Source organism: Saimiri boliviensis, chromosome 12 (genome assembly GCF_048565385.1).
Source record: "Saimiri boliviensis isolate mSaiBol1 chromosome 12, mSaiBol1.pri, whole genome shotgun sequence".
NCBI classification, from domain to species: Eukaryota; Metazoa; Chordata; class Mammalia; order Primates; family Cebidae; genus Saimiri; species Saimiri boliviensis.
This window is the reverse complement of record NC_133460.1, coordinates 1,699,092-1,717,735: the sequence shown is the minus strand read 5'-3', so window position 1 is coordinate 1,717,735 and position 18,644 is coordinate 1,699,092. Positions and strand designations below refer to the sequence as shown.

Genomic DNA, 18,644 nt, shown 5'->3' with positions numbered 1-18,644 from the left:
GCGGGGCGGGCAGCTGCTCGCTCGGCTCCTGGGAGGACCCGTTCGAAGGACCCGATGCTGGACAGAAGCCCCCTCCCTCCCTCAGCGATGAGGAGCCTGAGCCAGGCTGCAAGAGAGAGGGGAGTCCTGGGCCCCGCCGCTCGGAGCAGGGGCACGGCAGTCACACACTCATCACGTACACACTCAGCAACCCAGCACACTCACAGCGCACATGCAAACACACACCCACGAAAATACACAATACACCTCCACACGGCACACAAAAATACACAGCACACATCCATTCCACACAAACATACACACTTGCAACTTGGCACACTGACAGTGCGCACGCACACACCCACAAACGCACTCAACACACAATCCACACCACACACACAAATACACCAGACAGACACAACACACAGCCACACCACACTCACAAATACACAACACGCACATCCACACCACATACACAAACACACGCCACACATCTACACCACACATACACACTCGCAGTTGCACACACACGAATACACCATACACATCCACACCACTCATACAAACACACTACACACACATTCACACCACACACAATACACAAACACATCCATACCATACACACACAAATACACAACACACATCCATACCACACAAACATGCACACTTACAACTCTGCACACACACAACACAAATACACAAACACACCCACAAACACAACACCACACACACTCAAAAACACATGAACACAGTCACAAATACACATCCACACACTTCTGTGATTTGCCACACACAAATACATGCACGCACATTCATACCACACACACACACCGTACACAAACACATATCCATAATACACATCCACACCGCAAATATAATGCTACACCCACAGCACACAAACACACATACTCACACTTATATACTCACAAAGAAACACACATCCACACCACATACATTCACAGCTACCACACACAGATACACATGTCACACACAAATACAAATAAACTCACATGTACACATACAATCCTACATATTCCCTACACACACACACCACAGACAAACTGCACAGACTCCTATGGAGACACACCCACACAACCCTCACACAGCTGCACTCTGACTCTGCATCTGCCTCTGTTCCTGAATAAGCCACTCTGGAGGCTGGAGGCAGCTGTGGGGGAGGCTGGCAGGTTGGGGTGTGCTGGTGAGCTGTCCTATCTGCTCTGCAAAAGCGGCCCCAGCTTGGAGCACTCCCCTCTGCTACAGGCTGCAGGAGGCGGCTTTCTCTCTGCTTACCCTAAGCCCTTCCTTCTCTGCCTCCACCCGACATCAAAGCCCCTTGGCAAAGTAACCCAGGTTAAGGCACCCCCCTCACCTCCAATACACAAGTGGTGGTCTGAGTGGGTGGAGTTCCCAGTGTTAATCAGCAACAATTAATGTCTTTTTACTTGGATGAATCTTATCACCTTTATCATAAAAAAAAAAAAGTGCAGGGAATGTGTAAGACCTCTCTTCTTCCATTAACCTTCCCAGTTTTATAAGCTAATTTTTAACCAGCTAATTCTTCCAACAGCCCAGCCTACAAAAGGTATAACATGGAGTGGGAATTCCAGGGGGAAAGATGTGCAAAGTAAATCTTAATAAATTTTGAATCATATTTTCAATGTATTAGGTGGGGTGTGGGCTTGATAATTAAGGAGAATCTTCTGTAAAGGTTCAATACAATGACAAATTCTTTTGTAAAGAGATTACTCATTCTGCTGTACCTACTCCCTGACGTTAAACTGTTATATAAAAGCCTTACTTTGAACAAGCTAGGCAAGTTCCTTAAGGCAAGGCACTGTCCCCTAAGGTCTTTAAAACACAAGTAAGGCTGAGTGGGGCCTCTTCCTAGCTACATGGCCTCATGTAGCCCTAGCTACATGGGCTTGTTTCTTCATCTGTAAAATGCGAGTAATATTGCCTGTCTTCCAGGAAAGGTTAAGATAATATATGTTCAGTGTCTGGCACAGACTAGGTGCTCAGTAAGTGCTGATAACTTTGGTATGACCATCCTTTTGATCAGCCCAAACACAACACACACAATACTCATCCTTGAATGTGTAAATCTAACCTACTCCATAGAAATTCAGCTCAAAGCCCACCTCCTCAGTGAAGTCCTTCCATGAATGTGCTAATTGGAAGTAAACCACCTCCTTCTGCAATCTGCAGTCCCTCCCTGGTACTTCATTTGTCCTTCTCCAGATTTAGCTTTCTATATCCCAGTATAGTCCCAAGGCATCTTACACTCCCTCTATGCCATAATTATCAGGGTTCATGCCTCCTTGTCCAATGATATGTACACAGTAGGGGCTCCATAAATGTTCCTTAGGTGATTAACAGCAATAGTGTGGTAGACCTTGTAGTTGGCTCCAAAAAATGCACTCCACTTCCTGACCACCAGATAACCATGAAATTTCTGTTGTGCTACCCATAGGGTAGTTTTAAAATATGTCTGCAAATTTCTCAGTACTTCCCTCTTTCCAGACGTAAAGCTTAATCTTCCCTGTGTGCTTAGCAACTCTATTCTCATTAATGGAGTGTGGCAGAAAAGACAGGCTGTGATTTCTAAGATGACAGCAACAAAGGCAATGTGGCTTCCTTCTCTCTCTCTTCTGGATCACTTACTCTGAGGGACTTGGCTGCCATGACATGAGGGACTTCAAGCAGCCCCATGGAGAGGTTCTCAAAGTCAATAAATGAGGCCTCCTGCCAGCAGCATTGGAAAGGAGCCATCCATGCCAGTCGATCCTCCAGCCTCAGTCCAGCCTTGGGCCAATGTACCTACCACAACCTCACAAGAGACCCTAAGCAAGAATCCCCCAGCTAACTTGCTTCTGAACATGATCCACATAATCAGTGAGATAATAAATGCTTGTTGCTTCAAACTTCTAAGTTTTGATATGATTTGTTACACACTAATAGCTAATTAATACATAATATACTCTATCAGTACATAGTTCAGGATGCTGACCCTTAATCCTGGACTTGATATATTAAATAGAATCTGCTGAGGTTGGGATGGACGGGGCATGGGGAAACATTTACTAACTCACACCTAAGGGGGCCATAGGAAGATAAAATCTCTCTTCTACCACAACATATTTGTGTCTGTATGCAATGCCTCAAACTTCAGGAACCCTTTTATAACCAGCCTATGAGTAGACTCAACACTAAGGATGGTAGAGCAGATAGAAGGGAAGAAGGTAGATTCTTACTGATACCATTGGGCCACTGAATCCATTAGTTCCCAACCCTGATCTACTTCAGAGCTTCTGGTCAAGTGAAATAATAAATGTATACATTGTATAAGCTACTTTGAGTCAAGGTTCTCACAATTCCTTGCAGCTAAACATAACCTAACTCATTCAAAGAGCTACCTCTAATGGGCTCTCTGCATTTTACATTTGGCACTATCTTAGACACTTTTTGCAGATTTCTAATCTCTCTAGTATCCTACAATTTAGATATTATCATCCCTACTTTATAGATGAAGAAACAGAGGCTTGATATAGTTACATAACTTTTCCTAGGTCACACAGCTAGTGAGAGACACAGCTGGGATTCAGTACAGGCCTTTGAACTCAAAGATGACATTCGTTCCAACCCATCATGCTGATCATCAAAGTGGCACACCAAGAAAGCACCCAAGGTTCACCTCAGAAAGGCAGCTGGGATTGCATCAGCAGCAAGCCCAAACTTTAAATGCTGATTTGCCAACTCCTTATCTTCTTCTGGAGCTGAACATTACCCTCTGCCATGATGCCTCCCAAAGCGGGACAGGTCTTGATGTGATTTTCCACTTCTCACTATATATGGAATTATTTCTCAGTATCCTACAAAGATGCCACCAATGTTCATTTATCTCAGCCGGAAAAGCTTCTGCAATTACTCTAGCCCACGGTGAAGGCTCCCTGGTCTGAACCTCCACTTTACTGATAACCGGAACCATACAGCTTAGTGCTGAAGGGTTTTCAAATTGTTTCAAGCCTCCTAACTTGCCCCCATCAGCCAAGCTGCCTCCTTCTTGAGGTCAAATCCCTGTGCTAAATAATCCTTTTGTTCAGCCCCTGAGTGTAGATATTACAGCATTTGGTGCTTAATTTACACTTGCCCACTACCTGATCCATGGAAAGGGGTTGCAATATTATTTTTTAAATCATGCGTACATGGGTTTTCACTGCATAGAAAAGTTTGACTTTCCTGCCCTCTTTTATGCTTTTTCTTTCCTCTGTTGACGTCTTTACTAAGTCTTTATGAAGTCTTTCCTAATGCCACTCCCAAATTCCCAAATTAAGTCACTCTTCATCTAGGCTGTCATTGTGCTCTGTACATATCTTTAATAAAACATGTATCCTATTGCTTTTGAAAAGTTTTTAGAAAATCAGATGTGTTAAAAATCCTCTAAGCACTTTGAATTCCCTAAGCATCAATGGCTGGTTCACACTAGATACTCAATAAATGTTATGAAACAATCATTAGAGTAAACTGGCAACCAACATCATGGGGAAAAATTTTCAAAATCTACCCATCAGACAAAGGGCTAATATCCAGAATATACAAAGAACTAAAGCAGACTTACAAGAAAAAAACAAACAAACCCACTCAAAAGTGGATGAAGGATATGAACAAACTCTTTTCGAAAGAAGACAAATATGTGGCCAACAAACATATGAAAAAATGCTCATCATAATTGGTCATTAGAGAAATACAAATCAAAACCACATTGAGATACTATCTCACGCCAGTTACAATGGCAATCATTAAAAAATCTGGAGACAGCAGATGCTGGAGAGGATGTGGAGAAACAGGAACACTTTTACACTGTTGGTGGGAGTGTAAATTAGTTCATCCATTGTGGAAGGCAGTGTGGTGATTCCTCAAGGATCCAGAAATAGAAATTTCACTTGACCCAGCAATTGCATTACTGGGTGTATACCAAAAGGATTATAAATCGTTCTGTCATAAAGACACATGCACACGTATGTTCAGTGTGGCACTGTATATGATAGCAAAGACCTGGAACCAACCCAAATGCCCATCGATGATAGACTGGAAAAAAAATATGTGGTACACATACACCATGAAATACTATGCAGCCATAAAGAATGATGAGTTTGTGTCCTTTGTAGAGACATGGATAAACCTAGAAACCATCATTCTCAGCAAACTGACACAAGAACAGAAAACCAAACACCGCATGTTTTCACGCATAGGCGGGTGATGAACAATGAGAACACTTGTGCACAGGGAAGGGAACAACATTCAAAGGGCTACATGGGAGGATGGAGGGGAGGGAAGAGGGAACAGCAGGGAGAGTGGGGGAATGGGGAAGGATAACAGCAAACCACCATGGCATGTATGTATCTATACAACAATCCTGCAGGATGCAGGATGTGCACATGTACCCCAGAGCCCAAATACAATTTTTAAAAAATTGAAAAATAAATAAATGTTATGAAAAGGATGCACACGTTTATCATTTACATGTTAGCCTATGTCTGCTGTGTTCCTGCAAGAGTTATGACAGCTCTCATCCCACAACTTTCCAATCATGTGTTCGAATCTGACTCCTCTTTTGGACTGGAAGTTACCAAGGACAAGAAATTGTGGTTTTTTTTTTTTTTTTTCATTATTCTTGTCTTTAACATAAATTACAGGGCACAAGGCAAGCATTCAAATATTCATAGATATATGTGTGACAGTTGTGCTCTATTGATCAAGGATTAAATGTGTTACTATTTTCCAACCAATGACCAGGGAATTATTGAGCAATTCAGAGACACTGGTCTTGAATAAAACATTTACCATAATCACCTGGCAAAGAAAAACCCTGTTCAAAATATTCTTTTGAAAACATTGTCAGGGGGATCATTAGTTGATGTCATAGGTTTCTTCAAGTTGGTCACAGTTCCTTGCCAATTGGCCAAACTCTTCCTTGGTGCCTTACATCACCAGGGTGCAAACATGATTCAAGGATTTCTGATCATATTTGGCCTGGAAAAATGTATCTGATGAGCTCAAAACTACTAAGCAGTATTGTTAAAAATACAGATTGCCTCCTTCAGGAAATTATTTTCTTTCCCCAAATAGAAGCAAGTTAAACATGTTCTTCCTTTTTACATTTACCAGGGGTCTCTGGCTAGTTTATAGCCTTTTGTATGGCAGGCTCGCTCTCACGCCTCTTGCAAATTCCTTTGCACTGGATTCTAAATGCTCTGTTCCTAAGACTCCAAATCTGCACTGCTCTGGGTATGTAAGAGAGAGGTTCAAAGTGGGACACACCTTCACTATCAATTAATCCTGACTGATCTTCTGCCAGAGGTGACATCCTATCCTCGGGGTTTGGCAGTGAGCCTGATGAAGATAAGAAATGCCAGACTGGGTCAGACCAATGGCCCATTCTGTCTGACAGAGGCATCCAGAAACATTTTGCAGAAAAGAGCTGTATTTGTCTCCTATGACATCAGTCATCAAAAATGTGCAAAGTCCTTCTGAAGCAGATGATCTTGGAGTGCCCCACCCAATTTCCATGCTACCCTTTTCCAAGCTGATGGAGTCATCATTTTGTTTAAGTGTTCACCTGCCTACAGAAGGCTCAGGATTAAATCATTTTTGCTTATGCCAGGGTGTCTCAATCTCTGCACTACTGACCAGATCATTCTTTGCTGAGAGGACTGTGCTGTGCATTGTAGGATATTTTGCAGCATCCCTGGCCCCTACATGCTAGGTATTAGTAACATCTCCCCACAAACACCTACCTGTGAAAACCAAAAACATTTTCAGACTATTACCTTCAGGGAGGGAAAGATAAAATTGTCCTCAGTTGAAAACCACTAGTCTAAGCCAATATGGTAGCCCCACTGCTTTTGTCAGTGATGATTTTAGGGGTGAGCACGTGAGTCAGCTCTGACCAATGAGGCATGAGGGGAAGTCATCTTGAGGCCTTTTGAGAAATGTTCTCTCACTCCTGAAAAGATACAAAACTGAAAGCCTCTCTTCTTTTTCTGGTTGCTGGCATGTCTCGATCACATCTTATCACCACCCTGAGAATGTAGCCAATAAAAAAGGATGAAAGATATTTTTTAAGTGTCTTTTTCCTAAAGCCATGGCTCCCCAGTTAACCTAAGCAATCTTAGGGCCACCATATGTTAAGACTCTTCACTACATAAGATAATAAATGAAATTCATTTCATTATTAATGAAATAAATTTCAGTTGGGATTTTGTTACTTGCAGCCAAAAACATCCCAATATATATATACCTGCCCTCTTTTCCATAACAAATCTACTTTGCCTCTCTTCCTTATTAGTACTCAAAACACTACCTTTCAAAACACTGCCATTCAGTGCCATATAGGATAGTTTAAAGAGCCCTGGAATCTGAGGCAAACAGAGCTAAGTTTGAGCAGCAGCTACACACACACAGCTCTTTCACTTAAATTCCTTCATTTCTTCCATGGTGATAACAGCATCAATTCTGCACCCTTTTGAGATTGTATAATGGTCAAATGAGATAGTGTGTATGAAAATGCATAATAGGCTGAGCACAGTGTCTTATGTCTATAATTTCAGCACTTTGGGAGGCTGAAGCAGGTAGATTGCCTGAGGTCAGGAGTTTGAGACCAGCCTCACCAACATAGAAAAACCCTATCTCTACTAAAAACACAAAATTAGCTGGGCATGGTGGCACATGCCTGTAATCTCAGCTACTCAGGAGGCTGAGGCAGGAGATTCACTTGAACCTGGAAGGCAGAGGTTGTGGTGAGCTGAGATCACGCCATTGTACTCCAGCGTGAGTGACAGAGCTAGACTCCATCTCAAAAAAGAAAAGAGGGAAGGGAAGGGAAGGGGAAGAGACAGAAGGGAAGGGGAAGAGAGGGAAGGGGATGGGAGAGGAGGGGAGGAGAGGGAAAAAGAGAAGAAAAGACTTTAAACTCCAAGTGCTTTGTGGGTATCATTAGATTTTCAGTCCCTACCACCCTTTAGAGGGTAGCATATCTACACATTCACCACCTAACACTCAGACATTCAGTTAATATTTATTAAGCCTACTAATAGACTAAGTACTGTGTACATCAGTTGCTCTACCTTAGTGCTGTTGACAGTTTGAGCTGGATAATTCTGTGTTGTAGGAAGCTGTTCTGTGCACTCTAGGATGTTTAGAAGCATCCCTGAACTCTACCCTCTAGATGCCAGTAGCACTCACCTTCAGTCATGACAACCAAAGATGTCCCCACACATTGCCAAACAGTGAACATTTGTCCCTGAAGGATAAAATTATTTCTCATTGGAAACCATTGGTGCACACCCTAGTGATATACAGATTAAAAGATTTGTTTCCTGCCTTCAAGGAATGTACTTTCTTCTATAAATGATCATTTAGTTTTATAGCATTAAACAATCACAACCATTCTTTGGTAGCAGACAAACCTAAGCTGCACTCTCCACTAACTTGTGGATGTTACTGTCTCAATCTCAGTTTCTTCATCCAGAAAATAGGAGTAATAAAGTCTACCTCTCTGGATCATTTTCAGACTTCAGTAAGATAATGACTGCAAAACACCTAATAAAATACCTGGCAAACAATTAGTACTTAATAAAATGTTAGTTTTGCATTCAATTTTGTTCTTGGTTCAAAGAATATTGTCTGGTTTTAGGAATTAGGACCTCAGTTCCTGTTAATCTTCTTTACTTGGTTCTATGAACCTACAGACTTGAGTCCCATATCTGATATAGATGTTGTTGGTGTTTCATCTGAACCCCCTGAGATCCTCTTACCATTTCTGCAAAGCCACCCTGACTCCTAATAGCCAGCACCTGCATCTCTCTAGGATACCCTCTGAATATAGGACCCCACATTGCCAGCATTCATGGTGGGTCAGAAGTGTCTGAGGGCTAATATAACATTTTCCACCTTGGAGAAGCCTTTAAAACATGGCTAAAGGGCATAGGAGTATAAATACCTCAGCTTCCCCACCCCTTGGCAGGAATAATTCTCAGGTATGCATTTTACATTGATTCTCAGAGCTTAACTGCAGGGTTAAGTTTCAGTTGCCCACCTTGGTATCTCTGGCTTAGTAACATATGCCTGACTGGTGGACTTTCTCTCCTTTTATCACCTCCTGTCTCCCCTGCCTGTGCCCCTGCATGTCTCAGATAAACCAGGTGCACTCAATATTTAATCACAATGTTTCTGAGGGATCCAACTAAGATACTATCCCTTTACTTTAATGATTCGGAGTTCAGATTCTATAGTTATATTTGCTGATTAGAATCCCTTTTCAAACGTGTTAATTTTGTAGCCATGGGCAAGTTATTTAGCCTATAACTCGGTTTTCTTTATGTGAAATGGAGACAACAATACTTCACAAGGTTATAAAGAGGGCTAAATGGGTTAATATTTGTTAAATACTTGAAATCATGACTGGTACCTAGTAAGCCGTCCATAAGCAATTATTCCTTTTAATTCTTTCATAATCAATCCTGGTCTCTTTGGCAGCCTGAGTCAAGTTTCTAGGACTTGGGAGAGCTGCCTACTATCTCAAGCCAACATATCAGGAATTATTTAAGAATCTAATTTTCAAAAACAGTCAACAGCAAGAAGAAAGCTTTTCCTATTTGCCCAAAGCCTAATTCCAGACTTTGTTGGTGAAGACATATGTGGGGACATGTTGCCTGCAAACTGCTTGGATTTCTTCACTTGAATTAACATTAAGGAAATATGCCTGAATAACTCTGCATTTGCTCAACAATCTCTCCTGGCCTGCGTAGACTAGAGATATCAGTGTCTCCAGAAACTGACATAGCCCAGGTCTGTGCCCCGCAGAAATGAGCATTCCTTGGGTTGTTGAATGGGTAAGCAGTATTCCATTCTAAAAGACAGTAATACCCCACATTTGGCCTCCCTTGGGGTGGTGCCACAAGGGGCTAAAAATGTCTCAACCTACAAAAGATTTCTCTCCCCATTTCCTTTCTCCACATCAACCTTGCAGGATTTCTGTTTCCTAAAGCCATTCTATATGGCAGCTGGGATCAGTGGAAGCTCCAGGGCCAAGTTCTATAAGCCTCCTTCCTGCTGACATGGAGGAAGGAGCCGAGGGAGCAATTTCTCTGGCCCCAGCCCCTGCCCATTCATGCATCAGAAACTTGCTGTCTCTATTCTAAGCTATTTACCTCCCAGTTGTTGCTATTCCAAGAGAGCCAGAGGGAAGGAAAATCTGTAACAGTATTTTAATTTCCTGATATGACACACTCCATACCTTAATAACCCTTCCAAAGCTCAGAGTTCCTCTTGGAAAAAGCCCAGTGAATTTTAATGAATGATACCACCCAGAAGGAACAGGGTTTTGTTTTCTGGATGGTAGGATGACAATGAAAAGATGGATTGCTTATTTATTTAAATTTATTTTTTATTTACATTTAAATACTCTGTGTTTACTCTGTCTCAGGCACTGTGCTAAGCATTTTAGACTCATTATTTCAAATGCTACCTTCTCAAGTTGGACCAGCATCACCAGCTTATTTAAATGGGCAACACCTTACCCTGGACTCTTCCCTTCTGATTTTTTTTCCCATTACACTTAGCATCCTCCAATACATTATATCATGACTTGTTTATCTGTCTCTCCTGATTAAAATGGAAGCTCTATAATGGCAGAAAATGTTGTGCGATTTTTTTGTGAGCAATGCCCATCTCATAGGAACCATTTGATTAATATTTGCTGACCAAAAGGATGAATAAATGAGTCTCCTGGAATCTTTCTGATAGCCCAGTGGTAAAGTCATTTTTATTATCATTCCCATACTTATACTGCACCCATACCTCCATACCTGGTAGGGTGAATAAAGGTCTCCCAGTAGATGTCTATGTCCCAATACCAAAAACCTGGGAATATGTTACCTTATATGGCTAAGAAGACTTGGTACAAGTGAGTAAGAATGGGGAGATTATCCTGAAGTCCCTGGTTCAGCCCAATGTAATCAGAAGTATTCTTCTAAGAGGGAGGTAGAAAGGGCAAAGGAAGACAAAGAACTGAAGATGCTACACTTCTAGCTTTGAAGATGAAGAAAGAAGCTAGGAGCCAAGGAACAAATGCAGGCGACCTCTAAAGTAGTGATCCCCAACCCCAGGCTACAGACCAGTATTGGTCCCTGACCTATTAGGAACTGAGCCACAAAGCAGGCGGTGAGAGGCAGGTGAGTAAGTGAAGCTTCGTCTGTATCTGTAACTCCCCCACATTGCTCACATTACTGCCTGAGCTCTGCCTCCTGTCAGATCAGTGGTGGCATTAGATTCTTACAGGAGTGCAAACCCTATTGTGAATGGCACACAGGAGGGATCTAGGTTGTGTGCTCCTTATAAGAATCTAACGTCTGATGATCTGTCACTGTCTCCCATCACCCCCAGATAAGACCATCTAGTTTCAGGAAAACAAGTTCAGGGCTCCCACTGATTCTACATTATGATGAGTTGTATCATTATTTCATTATATATTACAATGTAATAATAATAGAAATAAAGTGCACAATAAATGGAATGCACTTGAATCATTCCAAAACTATCAACCCACCTCCAGCCTGTGGAAAAATTGTCTTCCACGAAACTGGTCCCTGGTGTCAAAAAGATTGAGGACTACCACTATAGAGGCTGAAAAAAGGCAAGGAATCATATTCTGCCTGAGAGTTTCCAGAGGCGCACAGCCCTGCTTTCACAAACCTTGATTTTAACTCACTTTGGACTCCAGTACTCCAAAACATATAACTTATATAAGATAATAAATATGTGCCACTTTAAGCCATGAAGTTCATGGTAATTTGTTACGGCAGCAACAGGAAACTGATAGACCCATTACTCAGATGAGGAAGCTAAGACTCAGGAACATGTCCCAGGCCCCTCAGGTGGCAGGATGATGTACATGTAAATGCAGTCAGCTTAACTCCACACACTTCCTCTTGTCCTCTGTACAAAGTCAAGGGAATTGATCAAACGATAAGGAACACTGTGTGCAGCCCTCCATTCCTGGGATTTGGGTGCTAAAAGATCATGACTATTCCACCCTGCAATCTCTTCAGTACCTACTCTGTCCCATGACCTTAGTTTTTCCTCTTCATGGAATTCCCAGTTCAAATAACTGCAGTCAGCCATAAAAGTACACAGATATGATCAAGACATGTCCCGCATGGATCTCAGAGTTTGACGGAAAGGGGCTGTCATAAATGAGTAGTGATTTAAAAAAAAAAAACTGGGAAGGAAAACTCCATGGGTATAGGGCGTTGCCTTCTCACAGGTGTATCCCCAGAGCCAAGATCAATGCCTGACACCACAGTAAGTTTTAAATAAATATTTGTTGAGTGAATGAATGAGTAGTAACTCAAGGTACTTTTTAAAGTGCTCCATGTATACAAAGCTGGAAGGAATTAATTCTGCCTTGAATGTGTGTGTCAGAGGGGATGTATCAGAGACAGGGGCATTTGAATAGAATGTTGCAGAATTCATAAAACTTCTGTCTCCAGGGAGTGAGAACTGCATGAGCAAGAACAATGAGGTAGTAAATACCAAGGAAAGCAGAGCATGCCAGGGTGAGTGCAATACTGTGCAGGTGTTACAGAAGATGGGGCATAGAGACCGGCCAGACTCTGCCTGCTCTGCCAGGCTGGCCTGCTCCTGTCAGCCACAGGAGCCAGCTCAGACATTCAAGCAGAAAGGTGATGTGATTAGATAGGTGTTTTGTAAAGACTACACTTGCATTGTTATGTGGACACCATAACAATGCATTTTCATTGGCCAGATCACTGTCACATACTAAAAAGTCTTGTTTGTGCTAAAAGATCTCAAACGACCTCTTTTCTGAAGACTTCAACTAGGAAACTATAGAATCATAATGCCCTTTAAGGAAATGTCCCTAAAAGACAATAGTGGACAATAGACAATGGCACACATGCCCAAAACAATGTCATCAGGAAATTCGAGAGGTCAATCAATCCTACTGTAAGAGGAAATTAACATAAAGATGATCCCAATGATAGATGTATTCTCCTGATAATTCAAGCTCTTCTCCATCTGGAATAAGAGAGAAAAAGAAATGACTTTCCAAAGAGCTGATCACATTTAATCTTCCCCTAAAGATCTGTGGGGTGGACATGCTATCTGAAGGAGACAGCCCTGTGGTCCAGATCTCACAGTTTTGCCAAGCTGGTGTTTGAACCTAGGCAGCCACAAAGCCTGTGCTCCTTCCCATGCTCTCAAGTCCTTTTACATATCATGCACTGAACTTCCAACAGGAAGGGTCAAGTCCACAAGACCTAGGCCTTGTCCTTAAGGGTTTGCCATTTGCCCCAGGGGACCAGGAATGATGCTTGTTAGACAGGGAGAGGGGTGAACTAAGATATTCTGCCTTAAGGTTGTAGGGAGGGCAAGTGTGACCAGGGCTGGCTGGCAGGAAAGACTTCCTGGTGTAAGTCCTGTGCTGGATATAAAGAAAAGATTTGTTGAGGCAGGAAGCCTCAGTCACTAGAGCAAATTCTACCCAAAGTGCGAGCTTCTCCTAAATGCAGATCCTGGCTCCATCGTTAGAAAACAGAGAGTGAGGCTGGGCGCAGTGGCTCACACCTGTAATCCCAGCACTTTGAAAGGCTGATGTGGACAGATTACCTCAGATCAGGAGTTCAATACCAGCCTGGCCAACATGATCAAATCCCATCTCTACTAAAAATACAAACTTAGCTGGGCCTGGTGACACATGCCTGTTGTTCCAGCTACTCGGGAGACTGAGGCAAGAAAATGGCTTGATCCCAGGAGGTGAAGGTTGCAGTGAGCAGAAATGGTGCCACTGAACTCCAGCCTGGTCGACAGAGTGAGACTACATCTCAAAAAAAAAAAAAAAAAAAAAAAAAAAGAATGCAGATAGTGAGTTTGAGTAAAACTTGGGAATCTGAACTTTGAACAAGCCCCATTAGTAATTCTGACACAGTTCAGGGCCACATAGCAGATGGAGAAGAGAAGCAGGGTGGAGACAGAAAGGTTTTACCTGAAACTTTCCAAAGGAAGAAAATCAAATGACTGAGACAGATGGTTTCTGTAGGTAAGTAGCAGAGGCTCCTGCTGAAGAGGTGGTAGAGGACCCTAAATGCCAGGCTAAAAGGAAGATAATGTATTTTGTTGAACATCTACCACAGATCAGACTCTAATCTTGTCTAATCTTCACAACAACCCTCTGAATATTCTCACTTTAGTTTAATTTACCCAAAGTCGGGCAGCTAGTAAGAGAAAAACTGGAGTTTAAACCTGAATGTTTGCACCTCCAAAGCCCATAATCATTCCACTACACACCACGTCTTCTAAGGACTGTGAATGATAAATGAAGCAGAGTCATTGATGTCTTTTGTGCAGGTGGTGACAAGTTCATAGGGAGGTTTAGGAGGGCAAATATTGCACTAAGGTGGATTGGCCTGAGAAGAAAATGGAGCCAGGATTAGATCTCTTTGCCTAATCTAAATTCTGCCACCTGGCGTTACAACATCCTTGTGTTATCAGGGTCACTGTGAAATGCAATAAAAGCTGCCACACAAGAGCTGTATTAGTTGGTGCAAAAGTAATTGTAGTTTGCAGTGGCAAGAACTGCAATTACTTTTGTACCAATCTAACATATATTTTTTTTCGAGACAGAGTTTCACTCTGTCACCAGGCACCAGGCTGAAGTGCAGTGACGCGATCTCAGCTCACTGCAACCTCTGCCTCCCAGGTTCAAGCAATTCTCCTGCCTCAGCCTCCCAAGTAGCTGGGACTACAGGCACATGCCACCACACCCAGCTAATATCTGTATTTTTAGTAGATACGGGGTTTCACCATGTTGGCCAGGATGGTCTCAATCTCTTGACCTCGTGATCCACCTGCCTCGGCCTCCCAAAGTGCTGGGATTACAGGTGTGAGCCACTGTGTTCGGTCTACATTTTAAAATTGATGTATTTGAATATGGAATAACAATAATAAACTAAAATTTAATTTTAAAAAATTGTGAACGGAATAGAGAAACAAAGCCGAAGAAAGGAAAAGATCCTATGTGGATAAAGCAGAAAAGAGAAAGTCAGCAAAAAAGAAGCCAAATAAAACTATAAGCTGATATTTGGAGAAAAGCATATTAAAAGGATCTTCTGATATGACTGTTCCAAAAAAAAAAAAAAACTAACTAAAGAAAAGAAAATCAAATGGCCAATAAATGTGACAACATATTCAACTTCTTAAGTAATAAGACAAATGCAAATTGAAGAATATGGTTAGATTCCATTTTACATCTATCATATAAGCAAAAATGAACAGGACTAATACAAAGATTTAAAGAGATATGAGAAGGTTCCGGCTTTCATTCCTTGTTGTGAGAACATAAACAAGCTCAATCCTTTAGCAGAACAAATTGACAATCTCTGGTGATGCTGAAGAGACCCATATCCTATGACCCAGAAATTCTGCTTACAGGGAGATATCATTGAGAAAATGTCTCATCTGTGCAAACATGTTCTGTGTTTCATTGCTTTAATAACAACAAAGTGCCTATCATTCAGTTCATGAGTAAGTAAAATTTTTATAAATCAACACAGTGGATATTTAAAATATAAACAGTTAAATCCACTAAAGCTACATTTATATACAAAGATGAATCTCAATAACATAATACTGAGTGAAAAAGAGTAGTTTGGGCCTGGTACAGTGGCTCACGCCTGTAATCCCACCACTTTGGGAGGCCAAGGGGGGCAGATCACGAGGTCAGGAGATCAAGACCAACCTGGCTAACACAGTGAAACCCCATCTCTACTAAAAATACAAAAAATTAGCCGGGCTCAGTGGCACATGCCTGTAGTCTAGCTACTCGGAAGACTGAGGCAGGAGAATCACTTGAGCCTGGGAGGTGGGGGTTGCAGTGAGCCAAGATCACATCACTGCACTCCAAACTGGGTGACGGAGCAAGAATCCATCTCAAAAAAAGAGTAGTTGGACAAATAAATAAAATACAGTACTGTCTATAAAAAGCATAAAACATGAACATATGGAAAAACAGGTGTACCAGCTTCAGGTTAGTGGTTTTCTCTGAGGAAGGAAAGAAGGGAATGAATCGAGGGTGGCAGGTTTCAGCAGCATCTTTATTTATATTTTTAAAATCTGAAATAAGTGTGACAAAAATATTAACATTTGTTAAATCTGAATTGTCAGTACATGGGTGTTTGTTATTTTATTCTCTGCACTTATCAGCACGTCTGAAATGTTCCAGCATCGATAAATCCTTGTTTTGAAAGAGAAAAAGAAAAGATTCAAACGTAATAATAGGATTTCTCTGAGACTCCTGAGTTTACTGGAGATATCCAGACCAATGTGAAAGGATACTCTGAGCAGACAAAACATCTGGGAAGATCTCTGGCATCTGATGAAGTGAATTCATCTGGCACCAACCTGCAAACTCTCTATTAATAGTACACTGGCAAACTCAGCCACTTCAATAGACAACATCAGAATAAGTGCTTTTAAATTCAACTAAGCTCTTCCCTCGGCAAATAAGAAAAAACTTTCAATAGAAATCAAGTTAGCCAAACTTTAGGATCACCCACACTACATTTAGTCCAATCTGAAATAATAAAAGCAATTGTGCGTGTGTGAGGCATGTTTTTCTGCCATCAGGTTTAAAATGTTAAATAAATAATTGAAATATGAAATAGTGGTGTTTATATATGTATATTTTTGTCAGTCCCTAAACAGCAGCAATTATACTCAAGATGTAAGTTCTCTGTCAGAGTTTCACTAGGCATACTCCAGGCTAGGGACAGATCTAGGCTGGACATTGCACCAAATGAATTCACACATGCACTCCCTTACCCCCAGAAGTTCACAGCCCAGGAGATCTGGTAGCAGTCACTCTAGTGAACAGCATTTCTGAATGCAGAGAAGACCATACAACAAGTATTTAATGAGCATTTCCTAAATGCAATGTCATGCTAAGTAATACAGAGAAGATAAATATATGTGCCAGAAATTCTACTATTAAGAAATTAACAACATAATTGATTCACTCACACATACATCTAAGCAATCATCAACGATTCATCCCTCCACCCATTTACCCTTTCACTCCTCCACCTTTCCACCCTCAATCCATTCATCCTTACATCTTTCCACTCATCAATTCAAATAATTCATCCACCATTCTCTTTATACAGCAACTCCTTTACCAATCCATCTTCTTGCCCTTCCAACCAGCCTGGTCCTCCCTTCCAATTCTCCACCTACCCATTAAGACAACTTCCATTGCTCCATACATCCATCTCTTCAATCCTCTACTTGTACTGGGTTGAGCAGTGTCCTTCAAAAATTAATGTTCACTCAAAACCTAATAATATACCTTATTTGAAAAGAAGGCCTTTGTAGATGTTATGAACTAAATATGAGGTCATACTGAATTTGGACCCTAATCCAATGACTGATGTCCTGAAGAGGAGAAAACATAGGCACACACACAAGGAGAAGGCCATATCACCCTGGAAACAGAGATTGGAATGATGTGTCTACAACCAAGGAATGCCAAGGGTTGGGGCAACCACCAGAAGTTGGAAGATGCAGGGAAGGGTCTTCCCTTAGCAACCTTGGAAAGAGAACAGTAATTTCAGCACTTGATTTTGAACTTCTAGACTATAGAACTGTGATATAATAAATTCCTGTTGTTTTAAGCCACCGAGTTTGCAGGATATTGTTGCACAGCCCTAGGAAACTAATACACCACCTTCCCTACCCACCACTCCATCTCTCCAACCCCCAGCCAGTAATCTTGTCAAATATCCAACCTTCCCCTCAACTAGCCTTCTACCCATCCAGCCCTCCACCCACCCATCCAGCCCTCCACCCAATCTACCATTCATTCATCCATCCGTGCATCCATCTATCCATCTATCATTCATCCATTCACACATACTTTATTCAGGGTCTATGGGCCAAGTGTTGTTCTGTGTGCTAAGTATACAATGGTGACAACAGTAGTAGCAAGATATGGGGTTTTCCTCCAACATATGCTACTATCCCCACTAATACCACGAGACCACAAGAATAAATACAATCTAAGCAAATACAATGGACTTGCTATGTAAATTGAACTTCAAGGTAAGTTCCCTAGCTATTCCTGCGACTTGTAACTATACTGGTGGCACTTAGGCCCTTCCAGTATCAATGTTCTGGAGCCTCCACTAGGTGAGAAGCAAAATATCCAAGGTCTCTTCCCAAATGGATATATAGACATTAAATAAATCATACAAATAAATACATATTTATCAATTTTGCTGAATTCTATGAGGAAAAAAATATAGCTCTACAAAGAAAATAACAATGGTGCAGGGGTCAGGGCATTAACTATGATTAGGGAGTAACAGAAGGCCTCCATAAGTCAGAAAAACAAACCAAACTCATAAGGAGTAAAAAGAAAAAAAATCACTTCCCAAAGAAGCTTATAGGATTAGGGATGTATTGGGTTTTAGATAACTGCTACACACTCTGAGAGGACCGGTAGTCCACTGAAAATTGCAGAGGTTTCTTGAAAGATCTTCCTGGATTCTGAAGGATAAATGAGAGTTAAGTACTGGGAGGGATACCTATTT

The 18,644-nt window shown here is 41.5% G+C and overlaps 1 protein-coding gene across 3 annotated transcripts in view; it reads right to left on the bottom strand.

Moving 5' to 3' along the window:
• Positions 1-18,644, bottom strand: part of GRIN2A (glutamate ionotropic receptor NMDA type subunit 2A) — a 425,841-nt gene that overhangs the window by 280,917 nt on the left and 126,280 nt on the right. The gene's annotated exons all lie outside the window — the stretch shown is intronic.